The sequence below is a fragment of the Muscardinus avellanarius genome (genome assembly GCF_963383645.1).
Source record: "Muscardinus avellanarius genome assembly, chromosome: 6".
NCBI lineage: Eukaryota > Metazoa > Chordata > Mammalia > Rodentia > Gliridae > Muscardinus > Muscardinus avellanarius.
The window spans coordinates 22,007,500-22,019,680 of NC_137791.1; the positions used below are offsets into that span (position 1 = coordinate 22,007,500).

General features: G+C 45.7%; 1 protein-coding gene across 1 annotated transcript in view; it reads left to right on the forward strand.

The window, feature by feature from the left end:
* DCLK2 (doublecortin like kinase 2) overlaps window positions 1-12,181 on the forward strand; it is a gene marked incomplete at both ends in the record, with an annotated part of 153,542 nt that overhangs the window by 102,556 nt on the left and 38,805 nt on the right. The gene's annotated exons all lie outside the window — the stretch shown is intronic.

A 12,181-nucleotide genomic window follows, 5' to 3' on the forward strand; every position in this document is an offset into this window, starting at 1 on the left:
GCGCTTGGGAGGCTGAGACAAGAGGATCGCACAGGTTCGAAGCCAGCCTCAGCTACCTAGTGAGGCTCTCAGCAACTTAGACCCTGTTTCCAAATAAAGTATAAAATAGGTCTGGGAGTATAACCTAGAGGTAGAAAGCTCCTGGGTTCCACCCCCAGTACCACAAAAATAAATAAAGAAATAAATAAACGAACAAACAAACAAACAAATGGTAATACAACAGTATGTTCGTTTTTGGTAAAGAACTTACAAATAAATTTTAGGTGTTAACTATGATATCCTAAAAATATAAATGGTAATAATATGATTAGCAGTTTATTCAGTTGTTTGTTTGTTTGTTTGTTTGGGGTACTGGGGATTAAACCCAGGAGTGTTCTACGTCTGAGCTAGAACTCTCAGCCCTATTTTATGTTTTTATTTTGGAACACGGTCTCACTTAGTTGCTGACACTGGTCTCAAACTTGGCAGTCCTCTTGTTTTAGCTTCCCAAGTACTAGGCATATAGGTGTACACCACCACGTCCCGCTCCAAAAGACAGTTATCTAATGGGGAAAAGCCTGGTGGGCAAAATCAAGTCTGTGAATTTCTCTCTTTTTTTTGAGAATTTATTTATTTATTTTTATTTGTTAGGTAATATATTTATTTTCTTTTTTAATTGGTGCATTGTAGACATACATCTTAATGGGTTCAAGATGGCAGAGGCATACACGCACACATCACTTATTTAGCCCCATCTGATATTTTGACGAGTTTTATTTTGTTGAGTAGCTCCCAATACTTTAGAAGATGCCTTGTAAAATAGCAATATATAATTGGGGTTAAAGATTGAATGTTTCTTTTATAAGAATAGTTAGACTGTCTGTATGGTAAAGTACTCTCAACATTACTGAAACATATTATGCAATGCCACGTATGCATGTGTACGTTAACTTTAACCCCTTGACGTGTTTGGTTGACATTAGTTATACCATTACCAGGAATTCATGCTCTGAAAGTGGTTGCCTGAACACTTGCAGCGCGGTCAGAGATGTTTTGTTTACTTTAAGGATGTTGAAGACTGGCTTGCATTAGTAAAATTAGTGGTAAGGGCCCGCTCACCCTGGGAGGGTGGGGAACCCTGCAGGCTGCCATCGCGCCGTCGGGCGTCTGAGGCCGGTGGTGTCCGACTTCTCAGAAGGTTACATTCACCGCTGCCCGCGGCGCTTTCTCCTCCTACCTTGAGAAGGGTGTGGGCTCCTCAGTGAACTTGGATGAAGTGTATCTGAGGCCTGAGAACAAAAGAGAATTTCTGCCAGGAAAGGGCAGACTGATGTGCCCGCTGGCGGATCCGGAGTGAGACGGAGGTCGGTTTAGGAGCAGCGTGAGTAGTGCTCGCCTACTTCTAATCGGTGCAGTCCCTTGTCGTCATCAGAAGAATCCGGCACTTTTCTCAAGCCCTCCGTTGCCCCAGGTCAATTTATAGTATGATGCTGATAGAATTCTTGTCATTTCCCCCCCCAAAAAGTTGCATAAATCAAAGACCACTGCTAATTGTTCTCAGATTACTTCCCCAAAATATTTCCCCCATACTTGATTGAAGGTTTACCTTTGTTCATCTGAGTGACTTTCAAGATAGCTAAAGGGAAAATAATTCAAGTTGGTTCAGCTCTTTTCTGGTTTTAGTTGTTACATCATTTCTTGATGCAAAAAGCAAATGGTTCCGCCTGCCGCTCATTGTCAGCGCGAGCTCTTCTGTGCGCATGCGCCCAACTCATCCGTCTTTTCCAGCAGGCAGCGCGGGATCTTGATCCAGGGCCGCACATGGCCATCAGGTGCCGCCTTGCTTTTGGCTTAGTCTGAGTCTTGGCTACGTCTTCCCTTCCTACTGCCCATCAATAGCCTCGTCCCATCTAGTTAGACCGTGCTCACCTCTACGCCTGAGACCGGCCTCTTCTGCTGTTGCTACAGGGTTGTTCGGTGCTGTTCACTGGCAGTGGGGATGGCAGCTTCAGAACTGGATGGCTGATCTTTAAGGAAGTGCACACTGATGTTCTGTGCACACACTCACTCTTGCACACATACACACATCCTCACGTGACATCACTGGCATTTATGGAGGACATTCATGACACTTGTGAAACATGCTTGTAAAATGTATTACTAAAATCATCAGGTAAACTTGTTTTTTCCATTTTAGGTATATAGGTGTTTTTTGGGGTGTGTGTGTGTGTGTGTGTGTGTGTGTGTGTGTGTGTGTGTGTGAGAGAGAGAGAGAGAGAGAGAGAGAGAGAGAGAGAGAGAGAGATACATACTTGAAATGGATTGAGCCCAGGGACATTCTACCTCCAAGCTATACTCACAACCCTTTTTGGCTTTTTGTTTGGAAACAGGGTCTTGCTATGTTGATGAAGCTGTTCTCGAACCTATAGTCCTCCAGTCCCAGCCTCCCAAGTACTAGGATTACAGGTGTAATCATAGTGTACCTAAGCCCAGCTTAAGTGTATCTTAATTTCCATAGTAACCTCAGCATGTAGCCAAAGGATAATATCATTTGTTGATAAAGAGAAGTGTGGATTAGTTCCCTTTGGTCAAGATTGAAACAGATTTTAAGTAAAAAAAAAAAAAAGAGTAGTGGTCTTTCTATAGACACACCTCCTTTTTTGCAAAGCTGGAACCCTGTGGGCTTTGTTAATAGCTGTGAGAACTCATCTGTTTTTTTTTTCTTTTTTCTAGTTGTTAAATAGGAAGATTGGTGTGTGTGTGTGTGTGTGTGTGTGTGTGTGCGCGCGCGCGCGCGCGCTACTGGGGGTGGAACCCAGGGGCTTTTCTACCTCTGGACTATACTCCCAGACATTTTTTATACTTTATTTAGAAACAGGGTCTCACAAGCCGGCTTGGGCGTGGTAGCGCACGCTTGTAATCCCCGCGCTTGGAGGGCGGAGACAGGAGGATCGTGCAGGTTAGGAGACCCTGTTTCCAAATAAAAAGACATAAAATAGGTCTGGGAATGTAGCCCGGAGGTAGAAGGGCTTCCAGGAACCCCAGTGCCACCAAAAAAAAAAAAAAAAGAAGAAAGAAACAGGGTCTCACTAAGTTGCTGAGAGCCTCATTAAGTAGCTGAGGCTGGCTTCAAACCGGTGCAATCCTCCTGTCTCAGCCTCCCAAACCCTGGGATTACAAGCGTGTGCCACCATGCCTGGCGGAAGATTGATTATGAATAACTTCTAAAATGCTGGGGTTGTAGTTGCTCCAGAATCCTAATGAAGGGGATTTAGCTCGGTGCTAGAGCACTTGCCTAGCATGTTCAAGACCCTGGCTTCAATCCCCAGCACCACAAAACACAAACCAAATCCCAAGAAGCTATTCCTTTTCTTCTTGCCTTAGAACTGATGAAGAACCACCAAGTTTTACCGTAAATATGAGGAGCTCCATGAGTCTGCCTCACTGAGCTTCTAGGCCGCGGTGCCAAATGCCGCCAGCCACTGCCCGTTCTCCTGGGCCCTGCCGTGGGGCAGGTGCATCTCGTTACAGCTCTACGCAGTCTGTGGTCTGAGTTTTCACTGGGATGAAAACCTTTTTGAGCAGATTTATATTCCAGTTACTTTTCTGTACAGAATGCCCTAATTTCGATGCCATTGTAGCGCTCCGCTCAACATCTGTCCATGTTTGCATTATTTTTTCTTTTCAGTGACATTACAAATAGAAAATTACAGATAATTACCATGTGTTAGTCCTACGCTTCTCCCCTTCGCCTGCATTTAAAATGGCCCATTAAGATCAATTAAGAGGGAATGCCTGACAATGGAGGACTAATTTTCATGGGCAGGAACTATTTATCCTAGTTAGCTGCTGTACAGGCCTCGGGGAGAGAGAATCTTTCCCAAAGAATCAGAGAATGGACAGGAGCGAGCAAACCAGGCCAGGCCACTCGAGCAGGCGTTGGCACTCACGTCTCCGTGTGCGGGGACACAGCTCTGGGCATAGAAGGCGTTTCACTGAGTGCGACTTGCTAGAGAAGTAGGCAGCGATAGCCAACACAAGCAGGATTTCCTGTTCAGTCGCCGCGTCCCTACCCTTTGTGTGAATTTCTGGTAATCATTTTTATATTTTGATGGGGACATTGAAAGAACTAAAAATGAAAATAGGGTGATATATATGATGTTTACTCTCTAATGACAGATCATTAGTCTCTTTTGTTTGCTCATTGAAAAGGACAGGAGAGATAAAGAACTAGCTCTCCTAGTCACAGAAAGTACAGTTTTCTTAATACTGTCCTTGTGAAAAACAACAACAAAACTTTGCTCCATTCGTATGGAATCGTAAAATGTCATTTTCTTTGAGGGACTGGACCAAAGCCTGCAGCTGAAGTGAAGCTTTCTGCAAATTTTGAATACTTTTTGTTGAGTGGAAGTCTTAAAAAATAGGGTGGTAGCCAAGTGTGGTGGCACATGCCTGTAATCCCAGTACTTGGGAGGCTCAGACAGGAGGATCATAGGTTCAAAGCCAGCCTCAGCAACTTAGCAAGGCCCTCAGCATCTTAGTGAGACCCTGTTTTAAAATAAAAAATAAAATAGGGCTGGGAGTATATCTCAGAGATAGAACACCCCTGGGTGTAACACACACACACACGCGTGAATAAATAGAAAAAAATAGGATGATGCTCAAGTAATTAAGGTTCTTTAAACAAAATTGAAAGATATCAGGACAACTGAGAGTTAGTTGTATATCTGTGTTAGTTAGCCTTCTGTCACTATGACAAAATACCAGAGACAATCAACTTATAAGGAGAAAAGGTTATGCCATGTCACAGTTCTGGAGGCTTGAGTCTGACCTGCTGGCCCTAATGCTTTGGGACCTGTGGTGAGGCAGCACATCATGGCAGGAGTGTGTGGCAGAGCAAAGCTGTTCAACTCATGGACTGAGAACAAAATGGGTGAAAGGAAGGGACCAGAGCCCTGCAGTTCCCTTCGAGGCCACACGCTCCGTGACCTGAACACCTCCCACTGGGCTCCACTCCTAAAGGCTCCACCACTTGGCAAAGCCCCTCTCTGGAGAGCAAGCCTTTGCCACATGGACCTTTTGGGGACTCTTACAATCCCGACCGTAGCATCCTTGATTATAAATTTTTGGTCTTGCCTAAGTAGTAGTAGTAAAGAAAAAAAAACGAGTTATCTTGCCCGTTGTTAAAGATGGCAAGGAAGCCATCGTTCAGATGGTCGGGAGAAGAGGCAGGGACTGCTGCAGCAGGGCCTTGCAGCGAGAGGGGTTGGACTCCAGTGGGAAGAGGAGGGGATTTATAACCAGGGAAGAGGCGGGTCACCAATGGAGGACTGCTAAGAGGGAACAGCAGGACTGACGTGTCTGGCTGAACCAACGTGGTAGGGTTGTCGCCCAATGCTGGTCAGGATGCTACGTCCAGGGCAGATGCAGGGTGGGAGATTCCCCTGCACTTGTTTAGGGTTCGTGCTCAGACTAGATTCTGAAGCACAGAGAGGTCCAAGGCGGCCTCTTCAAGCAACAAAGGCAGAGGAGCCAGAATCAGGTCTGAGTCAAAGGAGAGTCTTCTTCAGACGTTACCCAAGACCATAGGGCTTTTAGTTTTGTCCTCATTTTACGGAGGGAGAGACTGAGGTGCAGAGGTACAAAGCGGCTCACTCAAGGTCCTCAGGGCTGCTGGGGGTCTCTGCCCAGCTCAGGTCTGCCTCTGAGCTTTCCCTGTCGCTGGTGGGGCTCCACACTGGCTCCGTGGGAGGAAGCTTGTGTGACGGACACGGACAAGCCGAGCTCTGTGAGGCGTGCAGGGGAATGGTGTGGGGAATGTTTGCTGCTGTGCACCTGGGTTCAGACAGATGCTCTGCATAAAAGAGGGTTGAGGATTGTAGGAGAGGGGCGAGCAGAGGAGGTTGGGGAAGGGGAAGGCAGGGAGGAGATTGTGGGTTAAGGGACAGGCGATGGGAAGTCAGGAGAGGGAGGTCTGTTGGCGGCTCTTCCTGGAGACCCGGGTAAGTGCGGGCAGATCGCCTCTGATGGGAACTCTCACAGCGAACGGGTCTACAGTATGTGCCCAGCGTTCTGCCTAGCCCCCGACGCCTTCGTAGAATGACAGAGTGCACAAAGGTCACGGTGATTGGTTTGCTTTGGAAGCCTGTGATGGAACTGAGTATTGCCAGGGTTGGCTGAAGCCAGAAGTAGTATATTGGAGCCCAGGGAATTCACGAGTGGGTGGTGCGAGGTGCTGTTACACGGAGGCCTGTGACGGAAGCATCACCTTTGCTGTAGGTACAGCTGGGATTTGAAAGCAGAGCTGCACTTACAGGTGATACCAGCCTGAGGACAGAGGAAGCAGGGATGGTCTGTAAAATAGATGGGACCAAAAATTGTTAAAGCTGAGGACCATCTACAGGTCCCTGTTGACCCAAGAGCCAAGTCCCGAGGTCTTAGCGCTTAGCTTCTCTTTGGCTGGGTGTGGGTGATTAGGCTCTCCTGAAGGGTGAGGGCATCCTGGAGAGAGCTGCCACCCAGGGAGGAGGATTCTGCAGTCCAGACCTGATCTGTAGCCTGTGCAGTGGCTCCAGGCTGCCTTGCACCTTCTGCCTGATCTCCTGCCTCGTTACACTGGGCCAGTTTACACGGTGCAGAGATCCTTGATGGGATTCATTTTTCTTTTCTTTTCTTTTTTTTTTTTTTTTTTTTTTTGTGTGTGTGTGGCACCAGTGGTGAAACCCAGGGGCCTTTTACCTCCCAGCTATACTCCCAGACCTATTTTCTATTTTATTTGGAAACAGGGTCTCACTAAGTTGCTGAGAGCCTCACTAAGTAGCTGAGGCTGGCTTACCTGCAGAATCGTCCTGTCTCAGCCTCCCAAGTGCTAGCATCACAATCGTGTGCCACCACGCCCAGCTCTTGTTTTTTCTATTGTTGATATTGTTGTTGTTCTTTTTTAACTACCAGAGACCTTTGGTTCTACTTTAACTACTCGAGTCTTCTATGAATGCTCCAACCTGTCCTAATTAAACTTAGAACAACCAAGACAAAAGTCTTTGGTCCACTTAGGCAAGAATTAAGGTGGAACTCTGGCAGCTATCTTGAGGGCATTGAAGAAGGCAGGCCAGAGCCTTCTGGAGCTCAGCCAATGCCCTGAGACACATTCTGTCTTTGAGGCAGATGCGGGAGGGCAATGGATGGCTCAGTGGTTACAGGCCTGGGCTCTGGGGTCAGAGCACCTGGGTTTGGCCTTGGCCATGCACAAGCTTCATGACCTTGGGCAAATCACATTTTCCTTATCTGTGAAAAGGGGATTTATAGGTTTTACTGCACAGATATTGATTAGATATAGAGAAAGCACTCAGCAGAGCTTTAATATTCTTATTTAAACCTTGGAGTTTAGTTACCAGGTTCAGTTTTCATGTGAATTTTCACTGTCAAGAAACATGGAATACTGTGCAAGAAGGAAGGGAAACAGGGGCGAAGCCGGGCTCTGGATATTTTTTCTTCTGTAATCATGTATATTTGGAAACGTGATTCTAGCCAGGCATGGTGGCACACGCTTGTAATCCCTGCGCTTGGAAGGCTGAGACAGCGGGTTCACACAGGTTCGAAGCCAGGCACAGCAACTTAGTGAGACCCTGTTTCAAAATAAAATATAAAATAGGTTGGGGGTATAGCCCAGAGATAGGGGCCCCTGGGTTGTTCCATCCCCAGGACCACACACACAAAAAAAAAAAAACAAAAAAAAAAACAACAAAACCCAAAGTAACCTTCACCAAAGCCAGAAGGCTGCAGATCACAGCACCTAAGAAAGGAGGCATCTTGTAAATACAGATTCCAGGGCCCTGTCACAGGTCATCTGCTCTGGGACACAGACTCAGCTGGAAATCAGGGCTTGGAGCATGTATTAGGAAGTGTTCCTGGGATCTACAACTGGAGAAGGGAAAGCAGGATTGCAGAGCCCCACTTCCACCGCCTTCTCTGCCACTGACATACCAACTTACCTTTCTTTTCTGCTTCTCTGCCCTGTCCACACATGACCCCATTAGAAACACGTTTTGTCAAAACTTAGTAGCTTCACACAATAATAAACATGTCTTCTTTCACATGTCTTGTGGGTCTGGGTTCAGGGGCAGCTGAGCTGGGTGGTCCTGTATCAAGCTTTCTCAGGAGGCGACAGTCAGGACACAGACCAGGGCTGAAGTGGCCTGAAGGCTTGTGAATGGAGGACCCACTTCCACAGTGACTCCTTCCTGCACTGGTGTCGGCAGGAGCCCTGGGTTCCGCACCTGGGGACCTCCCTGTAGATTGGCTTGAACATCTTCAGGACATGGTAGCGGACTGTCCCTGGAGCCACAAGGTTAGAAAGCGGGTCTTCTTTCTGTGACCTTTGGAAGCCGTTCTCCCTTGTTTTCATACAGTCTACAACTCACGCATCGCAGCCAGTTCAGTGGGGGAAGAGATTGCGCAGCACGTGAAAATCAGGAGGTGATGCTCATGGAGTCTGCTGCCACCCAAGCCTTATTCCATTGACATCTCTTTCAGGTATCTGGAATTTTTGCCTTAGGCTGCCTCTAGGCCCCCCACCCCGTCCACCCCAAGCGCCCTGTGCATCCTCCTCTGTAAGGACTGGCAAAGGCTCCATCCCTTCAGTTTGTTCTTCTAGTCCTTGGCTGTCCAGACACGTCAGTCCTGTCTCATTTGGTTTTTTTTTTTCTTTCTTTTTCTTCTTCAAATCCTAGATTCCCCGGGTGTGATGGTGCACACTTGTAATCCCAGCACTTGGGAGGCTGAGACAGGAGGATCACACAGGTTCGAAGCCAGCCTCAGCTACTTAGTGAGGCTCTCAGCAACTTAGTGAGACCCTGTTTCCAAATAAAATATAAAATAGGTCTGGGAGTGTAGCCTGGAGGTAGAAAAGGCCCTGGGTTCCACCCCCGGTACAACCAAAAAACAACAGAAAAAAACAAATCCTAGACTCCTCCCACCCCTACACCACCATCACCACTGACATGTTTTCTTCTCTTAACCCCCATCGGCCTGGTTTTCTCCTTGACCTCAACCTGGGATCTCTGTCCTCCCCCGGGCTCCTCAAAGTCCCTTGGATCTAGCTGATAATTTCCCCTGCAGGAATATTTGCTATGCTTAAATCACAGTATTTTCTTTGGGACAGATAGGCAGTAAAGAGTACTAAATGTGTCATCAGCTGCCAGACAGATGAAGAAAGCATTTCCCTGAACTTTAATTCATCATCCATGTCCCAGTTTAAGGTAGTTGTAACTAAAGGCCTCAGAGTCATGGGCACATCTGTGGACGCCAAGGGATGTAATGTCTTGCGTTTGATGCTACAGCGTCTGCCTGCAGGCTGTCTGCTCTGAGCATTCCTGTTGGTTGAAAGAAGGAAGAAAAAAGTGTGTTTGGAACATTATCCAACATCTTGAGATTATAAACTGTCTGATGTGCTGATGTTTTATCTGATGCTGTCTCCTGGGTCCCCTGGTGGTGAAAGATTTTCCAGGTTCCTGAAGCGTGGTGAAAGCTCTGGCGGTATCTCATCCTGATTGGCAGAACTAAAATGTAACTCTACGACCTCGTGAACTAGGAAGCCTCTTCTGGAAGCTGTGAAATGTAAATCCACAGTAGCTGTTGACCTTCGACTTTTTTTTTTTTTATCTTCTTCTTTTCTCTGGAGTGTTGGCTTTTCTGTGGTATTTAAAACTAGTTAATAATCTTCAGTACCAGGCGGCTGGCCACTTTCATGCTGTTTTCATTATCCCAGAACCATTGGGCGGTGACTCCATCTTTGAACATAATTGATTTTGTTTGAAACAAAAACAAAAGGAGAGACCAAGCGCTTCTGAAGATTGCAGGTCCCTAAAAAAAGACCTGGCACTGAATCCCAGACTCCGAGGACAGTGACCTGCACACTGTGGTTGTCCAGGATATTTGGTGCCTTTGGGGGTTATGGCTCATCTGCGCTGAAGCCCATCTTTGTGTAGACGGAGGGCGGGTTTACCACACAATTCAGTGTTTAAGTTGGATTGTTTTTAAGAGCTTTATTTGAACGGCACATGTGTTCATAGTAAGTGTCCTCTTATTCATGAAAGTAAGCCGTTTGAAACTCTTCTTGGTTGCAACATGAGTGGTAAATGGATGGAGGTAAGACTTAGAGTTTGTGGTAGCTGCCGACTGTGGAGGCCTCCATGGTTGAAACTGAAGAAGCAGTTGTCGCTCCACCAGCGTGGCATCCTGGAAATCTGTAAAATCTTCCAGGGAAGGTAGGTAGCCATTTTTTCCGAGTAGCCACAGTGATTCTATTCATCTCTTGCTCTAAGCCTAGTAATCAGCCAACACCATGTTTGAAAGGCTCACTCAGTGCAGACTCTAACAGGCTGTTGAGTGCTGAATCTGTTGAGGTGGTCCACTGAGGGGGTCATGGTGCTCAGAAAGGCTCAAGTCACAGATTCCACACGGCCTTATTCAGGATCCTGTTTATCACTGTTAACCAGCTGCAAACCTCAAGTGCCACTAATTTTGCCAAATGAAACCAAATCTGAGGAATGGCTGCAGGTAGGAATGCATTGTTACTCAGCCCTTGGTGCAATGGAGCTTTATTAATTATTCATTCATTCATTCATTCATTCATTTTGAGGGTCTGGGGATGGAACCCAGGGGCATATGACCTCCGAGCTACACCCCTAGCCATTTTTTTTTTTATTCTGTACTTGAAACAGGGTCTCACTAAGTTGTGGAGAGCCTCACTACATAACCGAGGCCGTCCACAAACTGTGATCCTCCAGTTTCAGCCTCGCGAATGCTGGAATTACAACCATGTGCCACTACTCCCGGCTCTGATTGAGCTTTATATCTCATTATTCAAATTGAAAAACTTCAAAGTATTTTATGGGATCAGAAATCCAATATGGAGCCAGGCATATATGCAAAGTGACGCACGCTTGTAATCCCAGTACTCAGGAGGCTGAGCAGGAGGATCACAGGCTCAAGGCCAATCTCAGCTATTTAATGAAACCCTTTGCAACTTAGACCCTGTTTCAAAATAAAGAATTAAAAAATAGAGGTGAGGGTGTAGCTCAGAGGGAGAATGCCCCTGGGTTCAATCCCCAGTACTGGGGAAACACAAAAATGAAAATAAATCCAATATGCACATAATGAAGCTTTCTGTTTTTAAATCCATTTATGATTGCTTTTATAGTATTATATATTGGCTTTCTTTCTAGTTACTGGAATTGATGCTTCTCATGTTTAAAAAAACTCGTAAAAGTGCAAAACCGAAGCAAATCTATTTATAAATACTTTCTGGTATGCTTGGTTTCCTCTCCTGGCTTCAATATTCGATATACTTTAGAAGTCTTGTTTATTTTTGTATTTACTTACTTGTTTGTTTGTTTGTTTGGGGTACTGGGGATTTAACCCAGGAACATTCTATCTCTGACCTAAACTCCCAGCGTGATTTTATTTTTTTATATTGAAACAGGGTCTCATTATGTTGCCGAGGCTTGTCTCGAACATGTGATATTCCTGTCTCAGCCTCCCAAAAACTGGAATTATAAGTGAGTGCCATTTACGCCCGGCTGGACTTCATCTTTTTAAAGAATAACTTTTAAAACTCTTTGTGAGGAAGAATGAATTTATCAATCTGCATATCATGTGACTAAATTGCTGGAATGTCACCATAGTTATATAATCTGGAGACATCTTCTAAATATGCTTCAATGTATATTTTGCTCAGTGCATCTGGCATCCCTTAGTTCAATAGCTTCGTAGGACTTCTCTTATTATATAGCGTAAGAATAGCCAAAACCCTCCTGGGCTCTGGAGATACCCGGGTTTGGGTTCTGACTCTACTTGATGTCCTGTTTGGGAAAGTTATAAAACATTTCTAAGCTTTGATTCCTTCATTGGTCAGTGGAGATGATGGTGATAACTAATTCATTTATGGAGCAGTACTCATTTCAGGACTCTCAAAGTAGGCATTCAGTAAGCCACACGGGTGTTTCTTTTTCTTACAGAGGCCATTCTTTTACACAGATGACTTGCAATGCTTAGACTAATGGCTGAATAACAGAGAACTTAAATTATGGTAGCTGAACAATTTATTACAGTCGCTGCCAGAAACTTCCTCCAGAGACATTGTCCACCTTATCTGCATATTGGATCATCTTTGGAATCTTAATAAATGCTGACACCTGGGATC